Source organism: Somniosus microcephalus, chromosome 7, assembly GCF_052327205.1.
Source record: "Somniosus microcephalus isolate GS21.2 chromosome 7, FLI_Smic_1.0, whole genome shotgun sequence".
Classification (NCBI taxonomy): Eukaryota; Metazoa; Chordata; class Chondrichthyes; order Squaliformes; family Somniosidae; genus Somniosus; species Somniosus microcephalus.
Window position 1 is genome coordinate 267,931,896 of NC_140993.1, and position 27,249 is coordinate 267,959,144.

The 27,249-nt window shown below is 44.7% G+C and overlaps 1 protein-coding gene and 1 long non-coding RNA gene across 8 annotated transcripts in view; one reads left to right on the top strand and one right to left on the bottom strand.

Annotated features, from left to right (window-relative positions):
- The window catches only part of LOC147115312 (uncharacterized), a 47,915-nt gene extending 30,259 nt beyond the window's left edge, over positions 1-17,656 (top strand). Inside the window, exons 2-3 of the long non-coding RNA XR_015079112.1 lie at positions 14,708-14,872; positions 17,471-17,656. This is a non-coding gene — a long non-coding RNA (uncharacterized LOC147115312). The remainder of the gene's footprint in view (positions 1-14,707; positions 14,873-17,470) is intronic.
- bbs9 (Bardet-Biedl syndrome 9) overlaps positions 1-27,249 on the bottom strand; it is a 479,777-nt gene that overhangs the window by 207,876 nt on the left and 244,652 nt on the right. The window contains exon 23 of one of the 7 annotated variants that reach the window (XR_015079110.1): positions 4,313-4,411. The exons of the other annotated variants lie outside the window; for them this stretch is intronic. The gene's annotated coding sequence lies outside the window, so the exon portion shown is untranslated. The remainder of the gene's footprint in view (positions 1-4,312; positions 4,412-27,249) is intronic. 7 annotated transcript variants of the gene reach the window in all.

Here is a 27,249-nt window from a genome sequence, read left to right on the forward strand (position 1 = left end):
TGATACCTGGGATGGCAGGAATGACGTATGAGCAGAGATTGTGTCGATTGGGCTTATACTCACTGGAGTTTAGAAGATTGAGAGGGGATCTCATCGAAACCTATAAAATTCTGTCAGGCCTGGACAGAACTAGATGCAGGAAGGATGCTTCCGATGGCTGGGGAGTCCAGAACCAGGGGTCATAGTTTAAGGATAAGGGGTAAGCCATTTAGGACTGAAATGAGGAGGAATTTCTTCACCCAGAGAGTGGAGAACCTGTGGAATTCTCTGCCACAGAGGGTGGTGGAGGCCAGTTCATTAAATATATTCAAGAAGGAGTTGGATATATTTCTTAAGGCTAAAGGGATCAAGGGATATGGGGAGAAGGCAGGGACAGGGTACTGAATTTGGGCGATCAGCCATGATCTCATTGAATGGCGGAGCAGGCTCGAAGGGCCGAATGGCCTACTCCTGCTCCTACCTTCTATGTTTCTATGATAGATTTTTGGGCACAAAGGGAATCAAGGGATATGGGGATAGGACAGAACATAGGAACCGAAGTAGGCCATCATGGCTGCTCTGCAGCCTAACTCCATATATCCGCCTTTGCCCCATATCCCTTAATACCTCTGGTTAACAAAACTCTATCAATCTCAGATTTAAAATTAACAATTGATCTAGCATCAATTGGCATTTACAAGAGTTCCAAACTTCTACCACCCTTTCTGTGTAGAAGTGTTTCCCAATTTCACTCCTGAAAGGTCGGACTCTAATTTTTAGACTACGCTCCCTTGTCCTGGACTCCCCAAGCGGAAATAGTTTCTCCCTATCTACCTTATCTGTTCCCTTTAATATCTTGAAAACTTTGATCAAATCACCCTTTAACCTTCTAAATTCTAGGGAATACAACCCTAGTTTGTGTAATCTCTCCTCGTAATTTAACCCTTGGAGTCCGGGTATCATTCTGGTAAGCCAATGCTGCACTCCTGTAGATAGCAAAATGGTGGAAGCCTGTTTGGCCCAGTGGTAAGGGCATGAAATGGTTAAACTTCGAGGCACAGAAAAGGTGCCAGTCATCAAAGTCTGCAGTTCTTGGAGAACACATTGATACTGGACAATGAAAGCTTTGATTCTTGATTAACTCTGAAAAGGACATTGACATTGAACTGTGAGGCCTTGAATCATGATTAGTTTCGATGAGAAAAATTAACATCTGGACAGCTGAAACAATGAGGGTCACAATCGACTTCCTGACATGAATGGAAGATACACAAGTCAAATTCAGCCAACCGCCCATCAATAGTAATAGAAATCACATTGAATATGCGTTACAGAAAGCGGGAGAGGAAATAGGGAGTTATCTTCGATCTCACAACTCTGCACACCTCCGGTGATTGAATTACAGGTTGATGAGGTGTGAATGTCGGACAGTTCAGCAAACCGACAACCGAAACTGGTTGGGGGAGGCCCAGCATGGGGCCAGGTGACCAAAAGAACTATAAGGAGGGGCCACACCCACAGCTCTCTCTTTTTCGCTCGGTAGCTCTCTCTGGGAAGCTCTCTTTCGCTCGGAAGCTCTCTCTCGGAAGCTAGCTCTGACTACAGACAGGTGCAAGAAGGGAGGGAAGACGGTCATCTCCAGCTCCCAGCCTGCAATCGACGTCGGCCACGACCAGCCGGATGGGTGATTGTAAGTTTTAGCTGACTCTACAAGGGGTAGGCAGCTGCAGTCAGATAAAAGCGGAAGGGACAGGTCATCTCCGATCCAGGCCTACAATCCACAATGGGAACGACCGGCTATATGGGCGATTGTAAGTTTCAGCCAAATCTCAACAGGTTTTTGTCTGTGTTTTGTTGGTTTTAATAAATTAACAGTTTTGGGTTGAACCTAAACCTTTGCGTCGTCTACCATTTTGTTCCTGTAAAACCCAGAGTCAAAGAACCCTTGTAAGGACGAGGAAACCAAACACCTTACACTCCCTCCAAGGCCAATATATCCTTCCTAAGGTGTGGTGCCCAGAACTGCTCACAGTGCTCCAGGTGTGGTCTAACCAGGGCTTCGTATAGCTGTAGCATAACTTCAACCCCTGGCGGGAAAGTGGAATTGATATAGAAGCTCAACCGTGATCTTATTGAATGGTGGGGCAGGCTCGAGGGCGTAGGCCATACGGCCCTATTTCTTGTGTTCTCATGTTCTTACTGTGTCCTTTCAATGAACCTCCATATACTTACCATTAACCAGCAAACCTAAAGGCAGTTAACAAACCTAAGGGTAGTTATGAATGGATGCCCTGCATGCACAGTCAGGAAAGGGAATAAAAGACATCCCCAGCCACATTTTAACATTGAAATGAAGCTGCCACCCATCTGGGGTGGGGCTGCCTGCTCCTGGTGCGGTGTGTGGGAATGGGTGCAGGTTAAGTGGGGGAACAGGCAGTTTTACTTTTCAGAACGGCTTCGCCCAGTTGATGCCTGTAAATCGGACAAATCGGTAGTGTAGTGGTTATGTTACTGGACGGTAGTAATCCAGAAGCTTGTATTAATAATTAATTAATTAAATTAATAATTAAGAGAACATGAGTTCCAATCCCACCATGGCAGTTTGAGAATTTGAATTCAGTTTAAAATAACAATCTGTAAATATAAAGCTGGTATCATTAAAAGTGACCGTGACGCTGTCAGATTGTCATAAAAACCCAACTGGTTCACATCCTTTAACAGGAGGAAACCTGCTGTCCTTACCCGGTCTGGCCCATGTGCGACTCCAATCCCACATCAAAGTTGTCGAGCTGCCCTGTGAAATGACCCAGTAAGCCATTCCGTTGTGCTGGGCATGGGCAACATATGCCAGCCTCGTCAGCGATGTATATCCCAAGAATGCAGGCTTAGATGTCAAATTTAATCTAAACAATGAACTTGTTTTGAAGCTGATTTTGTATTGCGCAAGACCCACGCTGATTCCGCCGGCTCCCAACTGTAGCAATCTCAAAGCAAAATTGCCGGGTTCACCAGGGCAGTGACTGGGATTTCCCAGGTTGTGGGCTTTACTAACCTGGCATGTTTACTGTGGGATATAAAAGCATCTTAAGAGTAGCCCATTCATGAATCCAGTCTTAATTTTAATTAACGCCATTCTGGTGTAGCTGCTTGAAACTAAGGAAAACTTGATTTACCCAAATTTTGTGTCTACAGTTTTACTCTTCACTCAAAATGTATTTTTCCTTTGAAAAGAGAATTGTCCGGTAATAATTGTATTAATGTACCTAAAATAAAATATACTGGAACAGACATTTAGCAGTATGTGATTGTCACATTTAGGATTTGTTTGACCATTTTTACAAAAAGATGATTGAAAAATGTGTTTCTATTAATGCTACTTTTTAAAAAAAGAGTATATTCAAGTTTTTTTTAAAAAGGCATCTATATAAAAGGAAGCAATATGCTAAATGTTTTTATCCCCATGGACTAAACAATAAACAATTCTCAAAAAATACCTCGCACCCATTGTGTTGGAAAGTCCACTGATCCCTATCTGTCTGTGAAGAGGGAGATAAAGAGAGAGACAGAGACGGAGAGAGAAGCTTTGTAAAACAGGATGGCTGTGAGGGCAGTCAGGTTTGTTCAAGGGAAAGCAATGAGAGCTTTCTTCGAGGTGAAGTGGTGTAGGATACATGGAAACTATTTTGATTAAGTCATGCAAGAGCATTTACTGATGTGGGCTAGTGTGGCGCATTCTTTTGCATTGTTGCATGAAGATAAGTTGTACGGTTTGAATTTAATGAGTCTAATGACAGGTGTTCTGTATCTTCACCTTTCTATGAAATAAAGCCGCTAAGTGATTTGCATCAGGCTTCGTCTCACCAAGTGTTTCTTGATCGGCCTTCGGAGAGATTGAAACACACTTGCAATTGCCACAAATACCCAGTTCAGGTCACAAGGGGATGCTATCTTTATGTCCCTGGACCCCGCTATCATACAAGTAGATGTCAGGCAGTGTGTCAACTCCCATAAAAGTAAAGATGCTCAGACTGCTTCTGGAAGTCGCTTACGTGACTGAACCCAAGAAGGGATCTACAGCAGAGCCAGAACACTGTACCATTAAACTGCATGTGATTCCCGAGGATCAATGTGAAAAGGAACAGTTTCCATTTCGCACTAATTATCAGCGAGCAAATGTACTTCCATAAATGATACTTCCACCTGGTGATCACACAACGCACAATGTACAGCCTCTGGAAAATATGTGAGAAGGACCTTAAAATAACCACAAGACACCAGGTATGAATGAAAGAAATGCTGGCAGTACTTTTCTGGCTATGAGATATATAATTACCCTTTGAGTAGAGTAAGCAATGAGCTTTTGACTTCAGGGATTGTAAATGCACTCATGGTGTTAGCAACCTTTAACATTTTCAACAAGCGGATTAGCAACCTAGAAGAGAAGAGGTGTAAAACACTGAAACTTATCTAGTACACAAATGTTTTTGGATGTAGTGGGAAAAAATTAATTCTTTTTAACTTGTATTTAGCAGTTAAGTTGCAACTGTTAAATACAATTCTAATTTATTGAAAATGACAACACTGCACTTCACAGACTAACACAAATCCCTTCAATCCCACGAGCAGCAGGAAGGCGTTTTGACTGAGCCACAATATAGGCTGTATGCTCCTTCTGATAATGTTTTATTAAGATTCAGGCATTAATCATATGGAATCACATTTCCCAGCATAAATAAATAACATTGCATTGGGTAGTCGATTCGTGGTGGGAAAGCCAAGCTCGAACAGCTTCCAGAAAATGATAAAGAGCTACAGTATTATGTTCAAAGTGAGAACTGCTACTAAACAATAAGGGGAGACACTGCACCTCATGTGACATCATGGAATTACAAAACCAGGTAAAAGCTATAAAAACATTGTGCTGAGAATATTTCTGATAAATCTCGTAAAGTGACAAAATGTTGGCAGGAGTGAAGGCCAACAAGCCATCTATAATTTGGAAATTAAGAGTTCCAAGATAAACACCATAATTCTGGCAGGAAAGTGGGACCAGAATAGCTGTGTTGGGGCTCTGACAGGTAACATCTGGTACATTTTGAGGAGGTAAAAGAGTACATTCATTTTATTGAGTTCGCTTTTCCCAGACGGATGCAGATAGGCTGTTCCACTTCTCCCGTTTGGAATATCTGTTGGATCCGGGAAGGAAATTTATTTCTCGTGGCGCTGTGAGCCGTGGTGGTATGGTTATGCCGTGCAAGAGGGTCTCACGTGCACAGGTATACCAAGTGCAAGAAACATGCTCTGTTGTGAAGCAGTTGTGCTTTCACCAAGAACTTCCACATTTGATAGTTTGGCAGATGTTGGGCAGTGAATTGGTGTCATGGATGACTTTTAATAGTGCTTTGCCTGTGTTCTACCCCTCCTACCCACACTCCATGGATGCATATAAAAAGAAAAGAAAGACTTGCATTTATATAGTGCCTTTCATGACCACAGGACGCCCCAAAGCGCTTTACAGTAATGAAGTATTTTTTGAAGTGTAGTCACTTGTAATGTAGGAAATGCTGCTGCCAATTTGTGCAAAGCAAGCTCCCACAAACAGCAATGTGATAATGACCAGGTCATCTGCTTTAGTGATATTAATTGAGGGATAAATATTGGCCAGGACACTGGGGATAACTCCCCTGCTCTTCTTCGAAATAGTGCCACGGGATCTTTTACATCCACCTGAGCGAGCAGACGGGGCCTCGGTTTAACGTCACATCCGAAAAACGGCACCTCTGACAGTGCAGCACTCCCTCAGTACTGCACTGGAGGGTCAGTCTAGATTTTTGTGCTCAAGTCTCTGGAGTGGGACTTGAACCCACAACCTACTGACCCAGAGGCAAAGGTGCTACCCACTGAGCCATGGCTGACATCTCTATATGTTCATTCTCCTAGTCATTGGTAGGGTGTTCTATGACTATGGCGAAGAAATGTGGGAAGAGAGGCAGCTCTGGTGGCTCACATTTTGGAGGAAGAACTATTGCACCTTACACAAGGAGTATGAGTGTCAGACCAAGCTTTTGAGTCATCTCCAAAAAAATGTCGCCATAGACCACTCCCCCGAGTATAAAAGTCCTACACCCGCCGAGTCTAATGCCTCTTTTGGATTTAGGGAGAATACCATGGCAGCAGTGTTTGAGCAGTAGCAGTGGCATATAACATTGAATTGTTAGAGATAACTATATAAAAGGAATTGGTTCTAAAAAATATTTGCAGAATTCCAGATAGCTACACCCCAGGATTGTGATGGAAGTCAGCGAGGAGATAGCAGAGGCTTGGCCACAATCTTCCAATCCTCCTTAAATGTGCCATGGAACTGGAGAATAGCCAATGCAACACCCTGGTTCAAGAAGAAACAGGTGCATAAACCAAGTAACTGTAGATCAGTTAGTCTAACGTCAGTTGTGGGCAAACTCATGCAATTCATAATTCGAGATAAAATTATTAAGGATCTTGACTAACACATGCAATAATAAGTTTTTTTTGAAGAAGTGAACAATTGCATAAAAGGAATGCAGTAAATGTAGTGTATGTGGATTTTCAGGTAGAAACATAGAAGATAGGAACAGGAGTAGGCCATTCGGCCCCTCGAGCCTGCTCCGCCATTCAATGAGATCATGGCTGATCATCCAAACTCAGTACCCTGTCCCTGCCTTCTCCCCATATCCCTTGATCCCTTTAGCCTTAAGAAATATATCTAACTCCTTCTTGAATATATTTAATGAATTGGCCTCAACTGCCTTCTGTGGTAGAGAATTCCACAGGTTCACCACTCTCTGGGTGAAGAAATTCCTCCTCATCTCTGTCCTAAATGGCTTACCCCTTATCTTTAGACTGTGACCCCTGGTTCTGGACTCCCCGGCCATCGGGAACATCCTTCCTGCATCTAATCTGTCTAGTCTTGTTAAAATTTTATAAGTTTCAATGAGATCCCCTCTCATTCTTCTAAACTCCAGCGAGTATAAGCCCAATCAACTCAATCTCTCCTCATACGTCATTCCTGCCATCCCAGGTATCAGTCTGGTAAATCTTCACTGCACTCCCTCCATGGCAAGAACATCCTTCCTCAAACAGGTGGTGTTTGATAAGGTGTCTCACAGAGGTTTATTAGAAAAAGTTTAACTGTATGGTATAAGAGGGAATGTAGCGTCCACTGTTCCCCCCTCAGTATATATGGATGATTTTCACTTGGGATAAGGAACATAATCGCCAAATGTGTTCTTGATACAAAAGTAGGAAGTTTGGCAAACAGTGCGAACTATAAAAGACCTCAAGAAACAGACACTTAGAATTATTTTTCAATGAAATGCCAGCCCATGTACTGAATTCAACAATAGATGTGTATTTGACTACATTTAAAATTTTCGGAATCACTAACTTAAATGATAAACACAAGTGATTTGAGTTGTCATTTGGCCTTGCTGGTTTGGTCTCTGTCATCATGCGGGAGCTTACTTTGATAACACTATAGCTTATTAGTCACTTTACCAGCAGCACATTGTGGGAAGAAATCTGTCTCCGTTTCTCTTCCGGTTGCACAATGTTGTCTCACAGTCACACTTAAATCATGAAGCCTATCCCACTGTCACTGACCACAACCCAGGTATCATTTCAACTTTCACAGAAAAAAACAAAATTGCAAACATTCTGATGAATAACAGCTGAGTTCAATCATCTGCTACAGGTCTGAAACACAATCTCAAGGTTCAGAGACTTTATAAACCATTTATAGAATTTATGAGATCTAAACCCTTCAATTGTGTTGGAGCCTTAGGTATCCTGTAAGTCAGCTATTATTCCACATGTAATTCCTTCAATAGGTCACATAACTGATATGCATTTCTGAAGCAGTAAATCAGTATATTAATTTATAATTTCCACAAACCAGTATCCCATTCCTGTAACCAGGCAAGTACCTGGCTGGGTGCAGCAGTCCTCTCTCAGCAACACAGTCAACGGTAGCAAGTTCAACCTCGGTCACACTTTACATCTTCAGGTAGTCCGTGATCAAATGTCTTCAATGTATCCTGCATTGTCATCCTGCATTCCCAGAACTGTGGCCTGGTAAATGTAATTTTGTTCCATGCCCCCAGTTACGTTCTGAATTTATGTTTGATCGCAGCTTCACGTGGTTTGGGCCGGAATGCACAAGTGGCAGCTTTTTAAAAATTCTTTCCTGGGATGTGGGCGTCGCTGGCAAGGCCAGCATTTATTGCCCATCCCCAGTTGTCCTTGAGAAGGTGGGAGTGAGGCGCCTTCTTGAACTGCTGCAGTCCATGTGGTGAAGGTACTCCCAAAAGTACTGTTAGGGAGGGAGTTCCAGGATTTTGACCCAGCGACGATGACTTGGAAGTATATCACCGTTCCTTCAAGATGGTGTGCGACTTGGGAACACCAGCACCTACAAGTTCCCCTCCATGTGCCTGCTGCCCTTGTCCTTCTAGGTGGATTTGGGAGTTGCTGCAGTGCATCTTATAGATGGTACACACTGCAACCACAGCACGCCAGTGGTGGAGGGAGTGAATGTTTAAGGTGGTGGATGAGGTGTCAATCAAGCGGGCTGATTTGTCTTGGATGGTGTCGAGCTTCAAGTGTTGTTGGAGCTGCACTCATCCAGGCAAGTGGAGAGTATTCTATCACACTCCTGACTTGTGCCTTGTAGATGGTGGAAAGGCTTTTGGTGGGAGTCAGGAGGTGAGACACTCGCCACAGAATACCCAGCCTCTGACCTGCTCTTGTTGCCACAGTATTTGTGTGGCTGGTCCAGTTAAGTTTCTGGTCAATGGTGACCCCCCAGGATATTGATGGTGGGGAATTTGGCGATGGTAAGGTGGTTAGACGCTCACTTGCTGGAGATAGTCATTGCCTGGCACTTCTGTGGCACGAATGTTACCTGCCACTTATCAGCCCAAGCCTGAATGTGGACGGCTTCATTTTCAGAGGAGTTGCGAATGGCACTGAACACTGTGCAGTCATCAGCGAACATCCCCCTTTCTGACCTTAAGATGAAGGGAAGGTCATTGATGAAGCAGCTGAAGATGGTTGGGCCTAGGACACTGCCCTGAAGAACTCCTGCAGCAATGTCCTGGGGCTGTGATGATTGACCTCCAACCACCACAACCATCTTCCTTTGTGCTAGGTATGACTCCAGCCAGTGGAGAGTTCCCCCCCCCACCGCCGCCCTGATTTCCATTGACTTCAGTTTTACTAGGGCTCCTTGATGCCACACTCGGTCAAATGCTGCCTTGATGTCAAGGGCAGTCACTCTCGCCTCACCTCTGGAATTCAGCTCTTTTGTCCATGTTTGGACCAAGACTGTAATGAGGTCTGGAGCCGAGTGGTCCTGGTGAAACCCAAACTGGGCATCAGTGAGCAGGTTATTGGTGAGTAAGTGCTGCTTGATAGCACTGTCGACGACACCTTCCATCACTTTGCTGATGATTGAGAGTAGACTGGTGGGGCGGTAATTGGCCGGATTGGATTTGTCCTGCTTTTTGTGGACAGGCAGTTTCCCACATTGCCGGATAGATGCCAGTGTTGTAGCTGTACTGGAACAGCTTGGCTAGAGACACGACTAGTTCTGGAGCACAAGTCCTCAGCACGACAGCCGGGATGTTGTCAGGGCCCACAGCCTTTGCTGTATCCAGTGCACTCAGCCGTTTCTTGATATCACGTGGAGTGAATCGAATTGGCTGAAGATTGGCTTCTGTGGTGGTGGGGACCGCAGGAGGAGGCCGGTATGGATCATCCACTCTGTAGTCTTCACTTTGCCACTTCACCTCGGCATCCCTTTGTACACCACAACAGGACAAGATAGTGCTAAAAGGATTGACACAAAGATAGGCACTCCAAGCTCCCTTGAATTTAGTCGGGTACAGTAGTGTAGTGGGGATATACCATGTAAAAGGTTTTTCGGTGAGGTATAATGTTCACTAAAACTGTTCCTTCCTGGGAACATTTAAGTCCTTCTCGTCTAGTCACAGAACTTCTCAGTGTGACTGAAACCGCTGATAATGTTGGCAGGATTGTGCGGTGGGGTGGGGGGGGGGGGCAGGGGAATTGAATAACAGCATTCCTAAAAGACGTTTAGCAATGGCAGTAAAAAACAGAACACAAGATATAAAATCTGAGCTGGCTGGGAGTGTGCCACACGGGTAACACAATCTCTCTGTTCGAATAACTGAATAAACTGGTTGAGTTTTGCCTCATGCTTTCTGTCATCAGAACCCTCCAATTAAAGCACTGTAGCAATGCCACTTACTCTGATGAAAATACAATTTCCCTGTATTTCACAAAAATCTCATCTCATTAATAACAATAACAACAACATCAACTTGTATTTATATAGCACCTTTAAGGCATTTCACAGGTGTATTATAAGACAGAAATTTGACACCAAGCCACATAAGGAGAAATTAGGGTAGATGACCAAAAGCTTGGTCAAAGAGGTAGGTTTTAAAGAAAGAAAGACTTGCATTTCTATAGCGCCTTTCACGACCACCGGACGTTAAAAAGCACTTTACAGCCAATTAAGTACTTTTGGAGTGTAGTCGCAGCCAATTTGCGCACAGCAAGCTCCCACAAACAGCAATGTGACAATGACCAGATAATGTTTTTGTTATGTTGATTGAAGGATAAATATTGGCCAGGACACCGGGGATAACGCCCCTGCTCTTCTTCAAAATAGTGCCATGGGATCTTTTACATCCACCTGAGTGAGCAGACGGGGCCTCGGTTTAACGTCACAGCCGTAAAATGGCACCTTCGACAGTGCAGCACTCCCTCAGCACTGCACTGGAATGTCAGCCTAGATTTTTGTGCTCAAGTCCCTGGAGAGGGACTTGAACCCACAACCTTCCGACTCAAAGGCGAGTGTGCTACCCCACTGAGCCACAGCTGACACGATAGGACAAGAGCGTCTTAAAGGAGGAAAGAGAGGTAGAGAGGTGGAGAGGTTTAGGGAGGGAATTCCACAGCTTAGGGGCCCAGGCAGCTGAAGGCACGGCCAGCAATGGTTGAGTGATTTTAATCAGGGATGCTCAAGAGGGCAGAATTAGAGGATCGCAGATATCTCGGGGGGGGTTTGTGGGGCTGAAGGAGATTACAGAGACAGGGAGGGGCGAGGCCATGGAGGGATTTGAAAACAAGGATGGGAATTTTGAAATCGAGGCGTTGCTTAACCGGGAGCCAATGCAGGTCAGCAAGCACAGGGGTGATGGGTGAACGGGACTTGGTGCAAGTTAGGACACGGGCAGCAGAATTTTGGATGACCGCAAGTTTACGTAGGGTACAACACGGGAGGCTCGCCAGGAGTGCATTGGAACAGTCAAGTCTCAAGATAACAAAGGCATGGATGAGGGTTTCAGCAGCAGATGAGCTGAGGCAGGGGCGGAGACGGGCAAATTTACATAGGTGGAAATAAGCGGTCTTAGTTATGCCGTGGCTATGTGGTCGGAAGCTCATTTCAGGGTCAAATATGACACCAAGGTTGCGAACAGTGTGATTCAGCCTCAGACAGATGTTAGGGAGAGGGATGGAGTCAGTGGCTAGGGAACGGAGTTTGTGGTGGGGACCGAAAACAATGGCTTCGGTCAAAGAAGTCCATGAGCTCCTCACACTTGTTGTCAGAGGTGAGGGTGGAGGAGACAGGAGGGTTTAAGAAGATGGTTAGCAGTAGAGAATAGAAGTCGGGGTTTATCTTTGCATTCCAGAATGATTCTGGAATAGTGAGCAATTTTGGCAGACGAGAGCAGGACCCAAAAATGCTTTATGTGGTCCAGCCAGATCTAGTGGTGAATGACTAAACCAGTTGTCCGCCATATCCATTCAAGTCTGTGTCCCTTGGACTTAAGGGAGCGAAGATGAGGGCCGTACTGGATGAATGAGAGTAATTGTTTTAATAGGGACTAGGGCATCAAAGGTGGTGGTGAGGGTGTGGTGGAGCAGATCAGTAGCTGTGGAAATGTCATGGTGAATGGAGGGCCAAAGGCTGGAGAGTTGGGATTTCTTAAGTGCAGTTGAGAGTTGGGAGAGAGTTTTTTCCAGGGGCGGACACAGAAGGATGTAGGGTTGCGGGGTGGGGTTGGGGGGGTGGGGGGGGCTGGTGGGGAAGGTGGATGTGGGTAGAGAGCGATACGAGGAAGTGGTCAGAGATGACCTCATCTGCGATTGACACGATGGGAGTAGCGAGGCCACGAGAGATGGCAAGGTCGAGGTGTGGCCGTGAATATGGGTTGGGGAGTTCACATGGAGGGAGAGATTAAGGGAGGATAGGAACGTAGTGAACTCAAAGGAGAGAGAGCATGATGAATTGAGATGGGGTTTGAAATCACCGAGGATAAGTTGTCGCTCGGTGCATGTGGTAAACCACTGTTATACCTGCCTGTGTGGGTGTTTGTATTCCACTGTGTACATGCCTCGGCTGACTCCTCCCACGAGTCCAGGTATAAAAGGTGACTGCTCCACAGTTCCTCTGTATTCTGGACTGGTCGACCACTCGAGGCACACCTTCATTCTCTTGTTAATAAAAGCCTGTTAGTTACTCGCTTAACCTCAGTCTTTTGAGTAATTAATAGCGCCTCAGTGCAGAGGGAGGAAAGCAGTGAATATATCTCGGTAATAAAATTGTTATGGTACTTCGGTGGGCGGTAGAGAACGAGAATAAGAGAATAAATGAGAGGTAAGGGGTGGAATAAGGTGAGATACTCAAAGGAGGAGAACGTGCCAGAGGAGTAGGGGGGCAGACCAAGGTGTGATTTGGTGATGAGAGCCACACCGCCACCACGGTGGTCTGGGTGGGACAAGTGGTGGAAGGTATAGTCAGGTTGGGAGGCTTCAATTAAGGGTAAGGTTAACAGGACATTCTTCTTTCTGTTTGGGGATTCAGATTATTTTTTGTAATGCTCCACCTCTGATGTGGGAAAGCCACTGTGCCGTTACGTCTGTATCAATGACGTGATCATCAATGCAATCACCGCACCCTGGTGCCACTTCTCACAAATGGAAACAAAGGCAAAGAAGCACCTTTCACGTAAAATACAAAATAGTCAGAAGACGATTTATAGACATGTATGAGGATTCAGTGTTATTTTGGGGCTTGTATGTGAAAGCAAGAACAAACAAACTTGTATTTGCATAGCGCCTTAAACGTCTTCAGGACATCCCAAAGCACTTTACAGCCAATCGTACAACAAAGGCGAGATTGTTACCACTACACCAAACTGACACTCGTAATTTTGTCGCTATAATCAACTTGTTATGTAAATATATAATTCATCCCTAGCTGTTGGTAATGTTAGAAATAACTTGCTGCTGTTTATAGTTTATACGTCAAATATAATTAAAGAAAGAAAGACTGGGGGTGTTTGTGCACAAATCTTTGAAGGTGGCAGGACAGGTTAACAAAGCAGTTAATAAAGCACGTGAGATCCTGGGCTTTATAGAGGCAGCAAGTACAAAAGCCAGGAAGTTATGCTAAAACTATATAAAACATTAGACCGGCCCCAGCTGGAGTATTGTGTCCAATTCTGGACACCACACTTTAGGAAGGACATGAAGGCTTTGGAGAGGGTACAGAAGAGATTTACTAGAATGGTTCCAGGGAATGAGGGATTATAATTATGTGGATAGACTGGAGAAGCTGGGGTTGTTCTCCTTAGAACAGAGGAGATTTGATAGAGGTGTTTCCAATCATGAAGGGTTTAGATAGAGTGAATGAAGAGAAATTTTCCAATGGCTGAAGGGTCGATAACGAGAGGGCACAGATTTAAAGTGATTGGCAAAGAACCAGAGGCGACATTAGGAAAAACTTTTTAATGCAATGAGTGGTTAGGATTTGGAATACACTCCCTGATAGGGTGGTAGAAACAGATTCAATAGTAGCCTTCAAAAGGGAATTGAATAAATACTTGAAGGACAAAAAATTGCAGGGAGATGGGGAAAAGGGGGGGTGGGGTGGTGGGACTAATTGGATTGCCCTTCAAAAGAGCCGGTGCAGACTCGATGGGCCAAATGGCCTCCTTCTGTGTTGTACTATTCTATGATTCAATGACTTGCCAGAAAATTGTATTCATTTATCAAGAATTCAGATAAAATATTTGAAGGTATCTTATTTAGAAGTACTATTCTATGATTCTATGACTAGTGGAGTACTTTCATACAAACTACTCTTCGCATGGATACATTAAAAAAAAGTTAGCCCATCTGTTAATAGGTTCACTCCAGTAAGATACTTGCCCTCTCATGGTGCTTCCCTATTTCAGTGTCAGCTCACCTTAGTGGTAGTACCAGGACTTGAACACATCATGTAGGTTGACACGTCAGTGCAACACAGAGAGGGTCCTGTATTGTCAAAGGTGCCATCTTTTGAATGAGACGGTAACCAGAGGCCTGGTCAGCATTCACGTGGCACTAGTTTTAAGAAAAGCAGGGAGTTCTCCCCCGTGTCCTGGCCAATAATTATCCCTCAACCAACATCACCAAAACAGATTAATTAGTCATTATCACATTGCTGTTTGTGGGAGCTTGCTGCGTGCAAATTGACTGCTGCGTTTCCTACATTACAACAGTGACTACAATTCCAAGGTAATTCATTGGCAGCGAAATACTACGGGACCTCCTGAGGGTGTGATAGGCGCTATACAAACTTAAGGTCTTTTTTTCTTCTTTACATCTTTATATTTAGACAGTGCTAATTTTTCTTACTTGGGCACCATCTCTACACTGGCCCAAAGTGCCAACTCCCATCTGAACGTCATTATGCAACAAAGATCACTGGAGCAATCCTGGACACAAAGGGAGACACAAAACAGGACTTTGGGAGACACTAAAACAAAGCTAACATGTATCAGTAAGTGAGTACTTTACACCTTCTGTAATACCCCAGAGTTTCTCATTTTGAGTTTTAAAGTAACATACTGAAGTATAGAGTAACAATGTGTAGAGAATAAAAATATATTTACAAAGTAATAACAAGTCAAATGTCAGCTTACCAGTCACGCGATTACTATCTTACATTTCCTTATGCTATAAACACTTGCACTTTGCACTTAGACAGTGCACATCTAGCTCTATCTGAAGATCGAAGCCAAGAGGAACAGGTTTGTTCAAGTCAATGGAATGAAATGAAAACTTATAAACATGAAAAAATAACCATGTATGCCTGAATTATTAAATACAATGGAGCCCACTTAAGACCAAATCTGATCAGAGCTTTTGTAAACCACATTCAAAAATAGTTAAAATCATTACAATTCTTCCACAATCATTCTATCATGTTCTATTCTGTGTACTTGAAGAGGTTGACTGATTCTTCTTTGAAAGTAACTTAAAGCGCATTATAGGGAGGTACCTTTACTTAGGTTCTCTATTAGTGCAAGGCATAAACAATAAAGTGTATATATAAAATGGTGCATTTCCTTCTGTATTGTGATATTCATTAACATATTATTGCAGAAAGAAATCAGGATCAAGAATCTTTTTACTGTTAAAATATCTGAAAAGGTCCTTCAGCTTGCAAAGGGTCTTCCGGTTTTTAAGATGTCTAAACTCGTGCATTTACACAGCTGTATCCAGAAAATCAAATCTCAGTGACAGTTTATGCTCTGGCAAAATACAGTTGATCTGATTCCTATTCCACTTAGGAAATCTCAATGTTAGGTATGTTTAGCACGTTACCCATACATCATTGTTGTAGTGTTGGATGTCATGCGAAGCTCTCAATTATGTAAGTGCCTTCCAATTCAGTCATAGGCCAGCTAGAATATAAACACTCCAACTAATGCCTGGTAGAACTTGGCAAGGAAAGGCAGGTACATCTGTCAACCCTGAAACTCATCTCAACTCCAGCCATGAGGCCACACACTACAACACAACCAAAAATAGTGTAAAGGGACCACACACTAAAACATGTACAGAACAGTGTAAGGAAATCTTATGGCGAAAGGGAATTGCGCCGGTCCGCGCTCCTGCCGAGATTACACCAGTCCGCACTTCGTGCTCCTGCCGAGATTGCACCAGTCTGCGCTTTGCGCTCCTGCCGAGATTGCACCAGTCCGCGCTCCTGCCGAGATTGCACCAGCCCGCACTCCTCGCTCTGTTCGAGATTGCACCAGTCTGCACTCCTGCCGAGATTGCACCAGCCCGCGCTCCGTGCTTCTGCCAAGATTGCACCAATCCGCGCTCCTGCCAATTGTACCAGTCCGCGCTCCTCGCTCCTGCCGATTGCACCAGTCCGCACTCCTCCCGATTGCACCAGTCCGTGCTCCTCGCTCCTGCCGATTGCACCAGTCCACGCTCCTCCCGATTGCACCAGTCCGCGCTCCTCGCTCCTGCCGATTGTACCAGTCTGCGCTCCTCGCTCCTGCCGATTGCACCAGTCCGCGCTCCTCGCTCCTGCCGATTGTACCAGTCCGCTCTCCTCGATCCTGCCGATTGTACCAGTCCACACTCCTCGCTCCTGCCAATTGTATCAGTCCGTGCTCCGCGTTCCTGCCGATTGCACCAGTCCACACTCCTCGCTCCTGCCGATTGCACCAGTCCGTGCTCCACGCTCCTGCCGATTGCACCAGTCCATGCTCCACGCTCCTGCCGATTGCACCAGTCCATGCGCCACGCTCCTGCCGATTGCACCAGTCCGTGCTCCACGCTCCTGCCGATTGCACCAGTCCGTGCTCCTCGCTCCTGCCGATTGCACCAGTCCGTGCGCCACGCTCCTGCCGATTGCACCAGTCCGTGCTCCACGCTCCTGCCGAGATTGTACCAGTCTGTGCTTCGCACTCCTGCTGATTGTACTAGAACAAGCTCCTACTGTAAAGTCCTGCCCACCAGGGTGCCAATATTGGGATTCCCCACAACTAAAATAAATGGGTGGGAAAAACTAGGGAGAGCTGATGTGCACTCCAAACAGGTGAGGTTCTGAGCCGAGAATGCCATTTCATAAATTTGGCCTTTTCAAGTCAACATTGGGGGAGCAGGCAGGAAACTGGAGTTACGGCCAAGACCAGATCAGCCATGATCTTATCAAATGGCGGAGCAGGCTCGAGGGGCCAAATGGCCTACTCCTGTTCCTATTTCTTATGTTCTTATTATGTGAAGGATCAGGTTATATTCAGCCAGATATCCAAGTAATATAGGGGAGGAAATCTGCATTTAAATCAATCTGAAGGTGGTATATGTGGTGCATTAGAATGTGTTCCGTACTCTGCTCGGGGGTGCTTTTGTTTTGACAAGCTTTGAATTCCAGGACTTTAATTTGTATGTGCAAGTGTTATGCATCATATAATATACAGTGACTCTTAAAGTTGTAAATTAGAATTTAAATAAAAGCCTACTATTTAGGCAGCTCAGTTTTACTATATACATTTGAAGGTTACCGTAACTAAATACCTGCAAAGCTGCTCAATTTGTTTTTACTGGCACACTTTAATGGATTCCTAATTTTTTTCAGTACCTGTAAGACTACCAACTTTCTACTGAACCTAGTAATCCTTTGAGCTCCAAACATCAGCTCCGTGCTTTGATCTCAAGACAGTAAATTTGAGAGCTGATTAAGTGCCTTTTGAATTGCACAGTACAACACAGCTGCTTATTGTTACAATGACGACAGTATATCATTAAAATAGAAATTCAATTAATACTCAAAAAGAGTGCTGTTTAATAAAACTGTGTTTTGTTCTTTGAAGTCATGGCAATTTTAGCCATCATAATATTTTGCAATAATGCTGCATTCTTTCAATGCAATAATGTCTAACTGTTAAACATTAACAACTATGCTCATCATCAATTCACAGAGAGGCAGTGCATTTTTTTTACAACTATTTTGACATATTGTACGAATAACTTTGACAGACAATCCATGGTTCCATATTTGAACTGTATGACACAGACACCAGTATAAATTTCAGTAAGAGAGGGGTTCACTGGCATGTTTTCATATTCAATTCTGTACAGTAGGTTTTTGTGCTGTAGTCTCATCAGTAGGGATTACACCAAGACGGCCACAAATTCACTTCACCAGAAAGGTAGCGAGGCTTTGCAGGTCAACCACAAGCAAGGATTTTGGTGGACCACTGCAGCGTGACTGATCTTAGTGACAGACCAAATGAGAAAGAAGACCCCTGTGACTGTAAGGGCAGGTGAGATCATCGTTTCCAGCATTCCAGATCTGCCGGTTACCAAATGTGCTATTTGGAGGCTGATCACCAGCTGGCTTTAGGGCAACAAAATAGAGGGGGCTTAGAAGATCCCATCTCAGGTCAAACGTGGGGTGGTACCAGTCGGGAAATGGATCAGGATTTGGTCCCATGCTCTTAGCACTGGTTTCTGGGGGTGCCCAACTTTCCGGGAGGAGGGTAATTTTGCAGCTGGACAGAGCACCTGTCTGAGGCAGGCGGGGAGCCACGATAAGTTAAAAGGCAGGAGGGAAGGGCAACACGCCATTTTCTGACCCTCCTACGTGCTGGATGCCAAGTACCCAGCATGTCAATGGAAAGCCGGCAGAAAAGGGGACCTCTGGCAGTGAAGTGTAGTCACTATTGTAATGTTGGAAACGCGGCCAATTTGTACACAGCAAGATCCCACAACCAAGAATGAGATAATGACCAGTTAATCTATTTTAGTGATATCGGTTAAGAGATAAATATTGGCCAGGACACCGGGGAGAACTCCCCTGTGCTTCTTCGAATAGTGCCATCAGATCTTTTACATCTTTTCAAATTCAACATATGCATAATTTTCCTCTCCATCCAGTGGTATCCTCCCCACACCCACCTGAGTTTACACATGTTGTCCGTATCTTATCCCACACCAATTCTCACTCACCCACCACCCTTGTCCTTCCTGACCTACATTGGCTCCCAGTCCCTCAAAGCCTCAAAGTTAACATTCTCATCCTCATGTTTAAATCCTTCCATGGCCTCACCCCTCCCCCTATCTCTGTAATCTCCTCCAGCCCTACAATTACCTTCCTAAACCTCGGCACCACTGTCTCCTCATTAAAGGCCCTCCTTAAAACCTACCTCCTTGACAAAGCTTTTATTCACTCCTCCTAATATTTCCTTCTTTGTCTTGGGGTCCATTTTTTATGCCTTAGTTAAGTTGGTTGAATCCCTTAGATCCTCAGATGTTTTGGTAGTGGTGCCAGTTGGTGTCACAGCAAGAGAAGGAGTGCAAAGGTATATTCCAGTGAGAAAGAAAGGCTTTACGAGAAGGATGCACCATCCGTGGCCAACGAAGGAAATTAAGGGTGATATCAAATTGAAAGAAAAGGCATACAATGTTGCGAAGATTAGTGGTAGGCCAGAGGATTGGGAAATTTTTAGAAACCAGCAAAGGATGACTAAAAAAATTATAAAGAGGGAGAAGATAGAGTATGAGAGTAAACTGACAAATAATATAAAAACAGACAGTAAGAGCTTCTACAGGTATATAAAAAGGAAGAGAGTAGCTAAAGTAAATGTTGGTCCCTTAGAGGATGAGACTGGGGAATTAATAATGGGAAATAGAGAAATGGCAGAAACTCTAAACAATTATTTTGGATCGATCTTCATGGTAGAAGGCACTTAAAACATCCCAATAATAACAGATAATCAGGGGGCTACAGGGAGGGAGGAACTTAAAACAATCACTATCACTAGAGAAAAAGTACTGGGCAAACTAATGGGACTAAAGGCCAACAAGTCCCCTGGACCTGATGGCCTGCATCCTAGGGTCTTAAAAGAAGTAGCTGCAGAGATAGTGAATGCGTTGGTTGTAATCTACCAAAGTTCCCTGGATTCTGGAGAGGTCCCAGCGGATTGGAAAACTGCAAATGTAACTCCCCTATTCAAGAAAGGAGGGAGACAGAAAGCAGGAAACTATAGGCCAGTTAGCCGAACATCTGTTATTGGGAAAATGCTGGAATCCATTATTAAGGAGGTAATAGCAGGACATGTAGAAAATCATAAGACAATCAAGCAGAGTCAACATGGTTTTATGAAAGGGAAATCGTGTTTGACAAATTTGCTAGAGTTCTTTCGAGGATGTAACAAACAGGGTGGATAAAGGGGAACCAGTAAATGTAGTGTATTTGGATTTCCAGAAGGCATTCAATAAGGTGCCACATAAAAGGTTACTGCACAAGATAAGAGAGCACGGGGTTGGGGGGAAAAATTGGCATGGATAGGGGATTGGCTAACTAACAGAAAACAGAGAGTCAGGATAAATGGGTCATTTTCCAGTTGGCAATCAGTAATTAGTGGGGTGCCACAGGGATCAGTGCTGGGGCCTCAACTATTTACAATCTATATTAATGACTTGGATGAAGGGACCGAGTGTACTGTAGCCAAATTTGCTGATGATACAAAGATTGGTGGGAAAGCAAGTTGTGAGGAGGACACAGAGTCTGCAAAGGGATATAGATAGGCTAAGTGAGTGGGCAAAAAATTGGCAGATGGAGTATAATGTGGGAAAGTGCGAGGTGATCCACTTTGGAAGGATGAAAGAAAAAGCAAATTATTATTTAAATGGAGTAAGTCTACAAAATGCTGCGGTACAAAGGGATCTGGGGGTCCTACTACATGAAACACAAAAACTTAGCATGCAGGTACAGCAAGTAATTAGGAAGGCTAATGGAATGTTGGCCTTTATTGCAAGGGGTATGGAGTATAAAAGTAGGGAAGTTTTGATGCAATTTTACAGGGCGCTGGTGAGACCGCACCTGGAGTACTGCATACAGTTGTGGTTTCCATATTTAAGGAAGGATATACTTGCATTGGAGGCAGTACAGAGAAGGTTCACTAGGTTGATTCCTGGGATGAAGGGGTTGAGTTTAGAAGAATGAGATGTGATCTTATTGAAACATATAAGATTCTGAGGGGGATTGACAGAGAGGTTGTTTCCCCTAGTGGGGGTTATCTAGAAATAGGGGGCATAGTTTCAGAATAAGGGGTCACCCATTTAAGACGGAGATGAGGAGGAAATTCTTCTCTCAGAGGGTGGTGAATCTTTGGAATTCTCTCCCCCAGAGAGCTGTGGAGGCGGAGTCACTGAATATATTCAAGGCAGAGATTGACAGACATTTGAACTACAAGGGAGTCAAGGGGTATGGGGAGAGAGCGGGAAAGTGGTGTTGAGGCCAAGATTGGATCAGCCATGATCTTATTGAATGGCGGAGCAGGCTCGAGGGGCCGATTGGCTGACTCCTGCTCCTGTTTCTTATGTTTAATGGAGCTGGCCATGTGCTGGGAAAAGGATTTGATGGCTGAAAACACAGCAGTAGAAGACCCTTCGAGAAGTCCCTCAAAGACCCTTGACATGCCCATCCTTTGCTTATATCAGAAGTACACTGGTGCCACTGGACTCATGCTGAGGGGTGTGTCACAGCTAATTAGGGCTCATGTTGGAGCCAAGATGACTGCTTCAGTCGGTGCCTAAGGGTCACAGGTGAGCACTAGAAGTGCCATCGTCTGACATTGGACGAGAGATCAAAGCTCAGATTGTGACAAATGCTGGAGGAGGTTATGGGAGGCCTAAAGCCTTCTCCTTGGCCATGGGAGTCGACAGTGGAACCCAGCTGGACTGGTCAATTTTCGGGGAGCGATCTTGTAAATGTTCCATTGCCACATTCAATTTCCTGCCTGACTCGGAGTGCTCCTGTGCCAAGCTGGACCTCAAAGGTTTTTCTGTGCTGACAAGAAACAAACGTCGAGTTTCTTCAACAACTGAGACCGTTGTGTCAAGCTCTTGCACCAAGTCCGGGACAGGTTTCATGCACTGCAATGTCCTACAACAGTGACAAACAGCAGAGACAGGTGTCCATGAGCATCCGATGCTGGGAAGGGTCCATGGCAAATTTAAAAACAGGAGCAGTCACCAATTGTGAGTTGCACTGAGCTAAACCAGGGCCATAGCCAATGAAGCAGGTTTCAGCTCAGTAAGGCACTGGAGAAAAAAACCGTTTGTATTAAATATTAAATACTACAAAATTCAATGTAATGAGCATAAAACTTCCCACCTGCAAGTCTTGTGGCTGCAGGCAATATTTAAGCTGCTGAGTAATGCAACGAAAACTGGTTCAAAGTCTGAAACAGAAAGTGCTATTTAAAGTGGAGTAGACACATTGGGCTGGATTTTGTCAATGGGGAGCTTTTGGAGGCGGGTTTTAGTCCCGCTTCCATTGACTTGTGGCCAACCCACACTATTTTCCCTTGATTGACCTTGTTAAGTCCGCCCAGCGGGTCTAGCAGGCCAATTAAGGGAACGACGGTTACAGGTGACGTCAGCGAGTGCCGTTTCATCTCTCAAGAGCTTTTGACAGATGAAATGTAATCGTTTGACAGCTCTGTGAAGTTGTCAAACACTGACAATCTGTCTTCTAAGTTGTGTCTTTACTCAAGACTCAATTAGAAAGCCTTCTTGACCAGAAAGCAGAAGGCTGCAGCTTTTGACAGTTCAGCGGCCATTCTGCTTTCTGTGCCGGTGAGCTGAGGGGCTCCCAAGACCTGAAGGGAGGAAGCCTGCAGGAAGAAGTAAAGGTAAGTAAAACTTATTAAAACACTTTACACACACCTCACACACTTACCTCTGCACTCATGCACCCATTACTCACCTGCACACTGGACATCTCGGCCCCTCCGACCCCCGCAGACCGACGGCCCGCCTCGCTGATCCTGGCGAGGTTCGGAGCCGTCGGGAAGCCCACACTTCAGGGCTCAAAATAGGGATTAGCCAAAAAGCTGCCTGTTAACTACCTGTTAACAGGCAGTTAATTGGCATTAATTGGCAGTTAATTGGCATTAATCCCCTTCCCGCCTCCTCGAGGCGGGACCCGGCGTGGGTCAGCTACCCGCCTCCTGGCAAGATGACATGGAGGCGGGTTGGGCACCCGCCCCCAAATTCTGCCATTTCCTGGCAGTCCTGCCTCCAAACCCGCCTCCCCAGGGCTGGCAAAATCCAGTCCTATGAAACTCCACCACTATAAAAGGTGATCTGAGCAGATAATCAACAGGAAACTGAGAAATGGTGAAAATGAACGTCGTAATGGCAGGAATGACGTATGAAGAGAGATTGGGTCGATTGGGCTTGTACTCGCTGGAGTTTAGAAGAATGAGAGGGGATCTTATTGAAACTTATAAAATTCTAACAGGACTAGACAGACTAGATGCAGGAAGGATGTTCCTGATGGCAGGGGAGTCCAGAACCAGGGGTCACAGTCTAAGGATAAGGGGTAAGCCATTTAGGACTGAGATGAGGAGGAATTTCTTCACCCAGAGAGTGGTGAACCTGTGGAATTCTCTACCACAGAAGGCAGTGTAGGCCAATTCATTAAATATATTCAAGAAGGAGTTAGATATATTTCTTAAGGCTAAAGGGGATCAAGGGATATGGGGAGAAAGCAGGGACAGGGTACTGAATTTGGATGATCAGCCATGATCTCATTATATGGCGGAACAGGCTCAAGGGGCCGAATGGCCTACTCCTGCTCCTGTCTTCTATTGTTTCTATGTAATAGATTACAGAAGTAAAAGGACTTAGAACGGGGCTATGTGCGAAAGTCACCTGAACCCATGGGATGAGAGAAGAATCATTTTACTAATTGTGGACAGTATGAATAATTCAGAGTCTAATTAATCTGAATGTGTTTATTACTGGAGAATTGCAATAGACCTTCCATTGCAGTGACATTTATGGGAAGATGAAAGGAAATTAACTTTTGGGAAGCGATGCTGTGATTGTAAAGATTAAAAGAGTTCCAGTGTCTGGGCCCAAGCTTTCGTAAACACTGGCCAAGGGAGACGACAATCAAGCCAGCAAAGCTACAGCCTTTTGTTTTGGCCCAATGATCCTTCTTATGATTGCCTGCAAGTGGGAATTGCAGGGCCAGGAGCAGCGGAACAGCAGACGGTTTTGTTTGCTCAAGTTACTCAAAGTGGTAGAAACCAACATCACAACAGTCTCACTTTCTTTTGTCTTTAGTTCACAAGTTAAGAAATAGTAGCTGTAACATTCCCTTAAAATGCTGCCTTTCCTGTTTAACAGAAAATCCTACATGAACTTGAGTCTTGTTTCCTGATTTACTGCCATATAAACACTGCACTGAATTTTCTTATATTGTAAACTATCTTACAGCTTCCCCACCTGCTACTTTTCCACAGTTCTTAATACATCTCCTTCTCAATACATAGATGTCCATATATTTATATCAATTATCACAGTTTTCCCTCCCCCTTTTCTTTTCTCCGGATGGTATGATTCATGTTGGAGTAAAGCGAGCACACCAACCTAAAACCTGCAAAAACTGATCGATGGATTCAAAAAAAATGACATCGCCCAACAAGCTGAGGACTCAGAAATAGCCGTATGTCATACAGCAGTGAAGGACTTGTTGTAACTAATACTACATGATGGTACGCCCAACATTCTATAACTAATACTCCAGGAAGACCCAAAAAAATGCTGAAAATAATTTGGCTGTTGTATTTAGATATTTAGTAATCAAGTTAAAAGAGATTAATATTTTGTTTTAAATGACCCCCTCCACTAGTGAGTAGTTATAGTATTTGGTGCCCATATTGGCATACTTCAAAGTCCTCAATAAAATAGGGTGACCATGCGTCCCCGTTTTCCGAGGACAGTCCCCGGATGAGGTGCTGTGTCCTGGGGGAAACAATGGGCCAGAACTTCGGGTCCCCACGGGTGAGTACGCGCTGGGTACTCACGCGTAGGCCCAACGAAAGTGCCGGTTTCCTGCATGCGCGGGAAACCGGAACTTCCGTTCCCTTAAAGGAAGGGGTTCACAGGTCGAACGCGTGCGCCGGAGAGGCAGCGCGTACGCCTGGAACTTCCATTTTTTTTTGCAGGTTTCTCCGGGAGGGTAAGTCTCCAGGTGCTACGCATGTAAAAAGCAGTCGCAAGGCCTGCTTTTAACAAGGTAAGTGGTGAATTAAGTTAAATTTAAACATTTTTTCCACAGGTTTATTATTTTTAAATACTTTAAAGAAAGGTAAGTTTATTTTTAGCCCCGTTAGAAACTGTAATTAATTTTTTCAAAAATTTAAATTACTGTTTAAAATAGTTATTTTATGTAATTTATAGTTATTTTAAAAATGTGAATTTTTTAAAAATTTGTGTGAAGTTTTAGTGATGTTTTGGGGCTGAATTGTATTCATAGATGTGACAAATCTATGAATACAGATTCCCTGCTACCATTGGCTCTCCATGGCCCACGTGATCCCAGGGGACGCATTGAACTAACTGCGCCCCTGGGATACGCAAGCACTGCGCGCCGGCAGTTGGAGGAGGCCCAGGATCAGAATCCCACGCGGGCCCACAGCACAACGGCCGGCGTGCTAGGGAAGTGCAGGTCGGAGGCTTGTACCCGCAGGAAGCCTCCGACCTGAATTTCTGGGCCAATGTTCCTGGAAGAATCCCTGGTTTCGAAATCCATCTCCAAGGTCACGTGACTCTAAGCTGCCCTGTAGTTGGTCAATAAAGTGGGCGGGCTTTGCAGCGGGGCGGGTTCCGATTGGTAGGAGGGATGTCAATCTCCTGTTTTCAACCAGTAGAAGGGGTAGATTCACTGAGGGACTTTAATTTATGCAGAGATCACACTTTGTGGCCACAGTGCGCATGCACCGGCTTTCCCACCTCTCAACCACCCCCTCCCCCGCATCCCCAGACGACGCCCGGATTGTAAGCAGTTTTCCTGTTAAAATATAGGCTGCTAAAAAAATTTGTCTCACTATGCTGCGCAACCTACATTTTCCGTCCTGGCTACTTTGTTGTGCTCCCACCATGACCCCACATTCGGTTTTGAAAGTATGGTCATCCTACAATAAAACAGAACATCAGTGAAGTTTGTACCACATCAGGTACATAGCTTTCAGTTCTGTTTACCTTTTCAAACACATTGTTCTGCGATTTGCATCTGCTTAATATGAACAGGGTTCAGCTTGTAACTGATTTCACTTTTAATGTGACAGAAGCAATTTTCCCCGGAACCTGTCATGAACAGATCCCCGTTAACATTCTTGTCATTGTCTTGTATCAAGACAGTTCCCCATTCCCCACATCTTTCTTTAATTTGGGTCTGTTGCAATGTCAAACTCCAGAGGCTGTTCCGTGGGGTGCAGCTGGCAACACATGTCTAACAGTGGCTGCAATCCCTGCGCTGTCCCAAGGCTTCCCCAACATTTCCCAACGGTCCTACATCCCACTCTGAGCCCAGTCAATAACACTACAGCCCTGACTTCGCCAGCTACATGACTCGTTATTTCCTAGTTCTTGTTTGCTCATACACTTTCTCCCAAGCACAATCCCAATTAGTTGTTGCATGTTGGCTGGTGCAGTCAAAGTCCTTGACTTCAAGCTTTCCCTCTCCTGGTTCCTACTGGATTCTGCTACTGCTCCAGGGGATTGAGCTTGGCTGTGAACAAGAATTCCTGACCGTGCTAACATTCCGGCCACAGCAGAGTTGCGCCTGTCAGAGCAGGAACGAAGTTCACCCAACTCTGGGATCTGGGAGTGGTACTGAGGGGTGGAGTTAGGGGCAGCACCGATTCGCGTCCAGGATACAGGCACTGAGTTACGTATGGCATTGCTCATCCTGCGGACAGCCTTCCAGGTCAAATTGTTATTTTTTGAGAGTGCTGGCAAGCTGTTGGTTGTGTGTGTGCTGGTGGTTGGGTTGGGAGTAGGGAGGCTAATCAGAGGCAAGGTTAATCCTTCTCACATAGAATTTACAGCACAGAAACAGGCCATTCGGTCCAACTGGTCTATGCCAGTGTTTATGCTCCACACGAGCCTCCTCCCACCTTGCATTACAACTGTGATTACACTTCAGAAATACTTCATTGGCTGCAAAGCGCTTTGGGACTTTGTGAAAGGCGGTAGATAAATGCAAGTTCTTTCTTTTACTTCATCTCACCCGATCAACATAACCTTCTATTTCTTTCTCCCTCGTGTATTTATCTAGGTTCCCATTAAATGCATCTATACTATTCAGCACAGCCACTCCCTGTGGTAGCAAGTTCCACATTCTAACCACTCTCTGGGTATTTTGTCATTCAATGCCAACCAACACTCACTTTCCAGCAGGGGTCACTGGATAGCATGCAGGAGCAGGAACTCTGGCTGACTGCCCCCTCTTAGACTTTTTATGTAAACAATTATTGGAGTTATAAGCTACCAGTCAACATATCAATCTGAAGCGAGTATGTCTTGAACTGTGGAATGAATGCAGTTGAACTC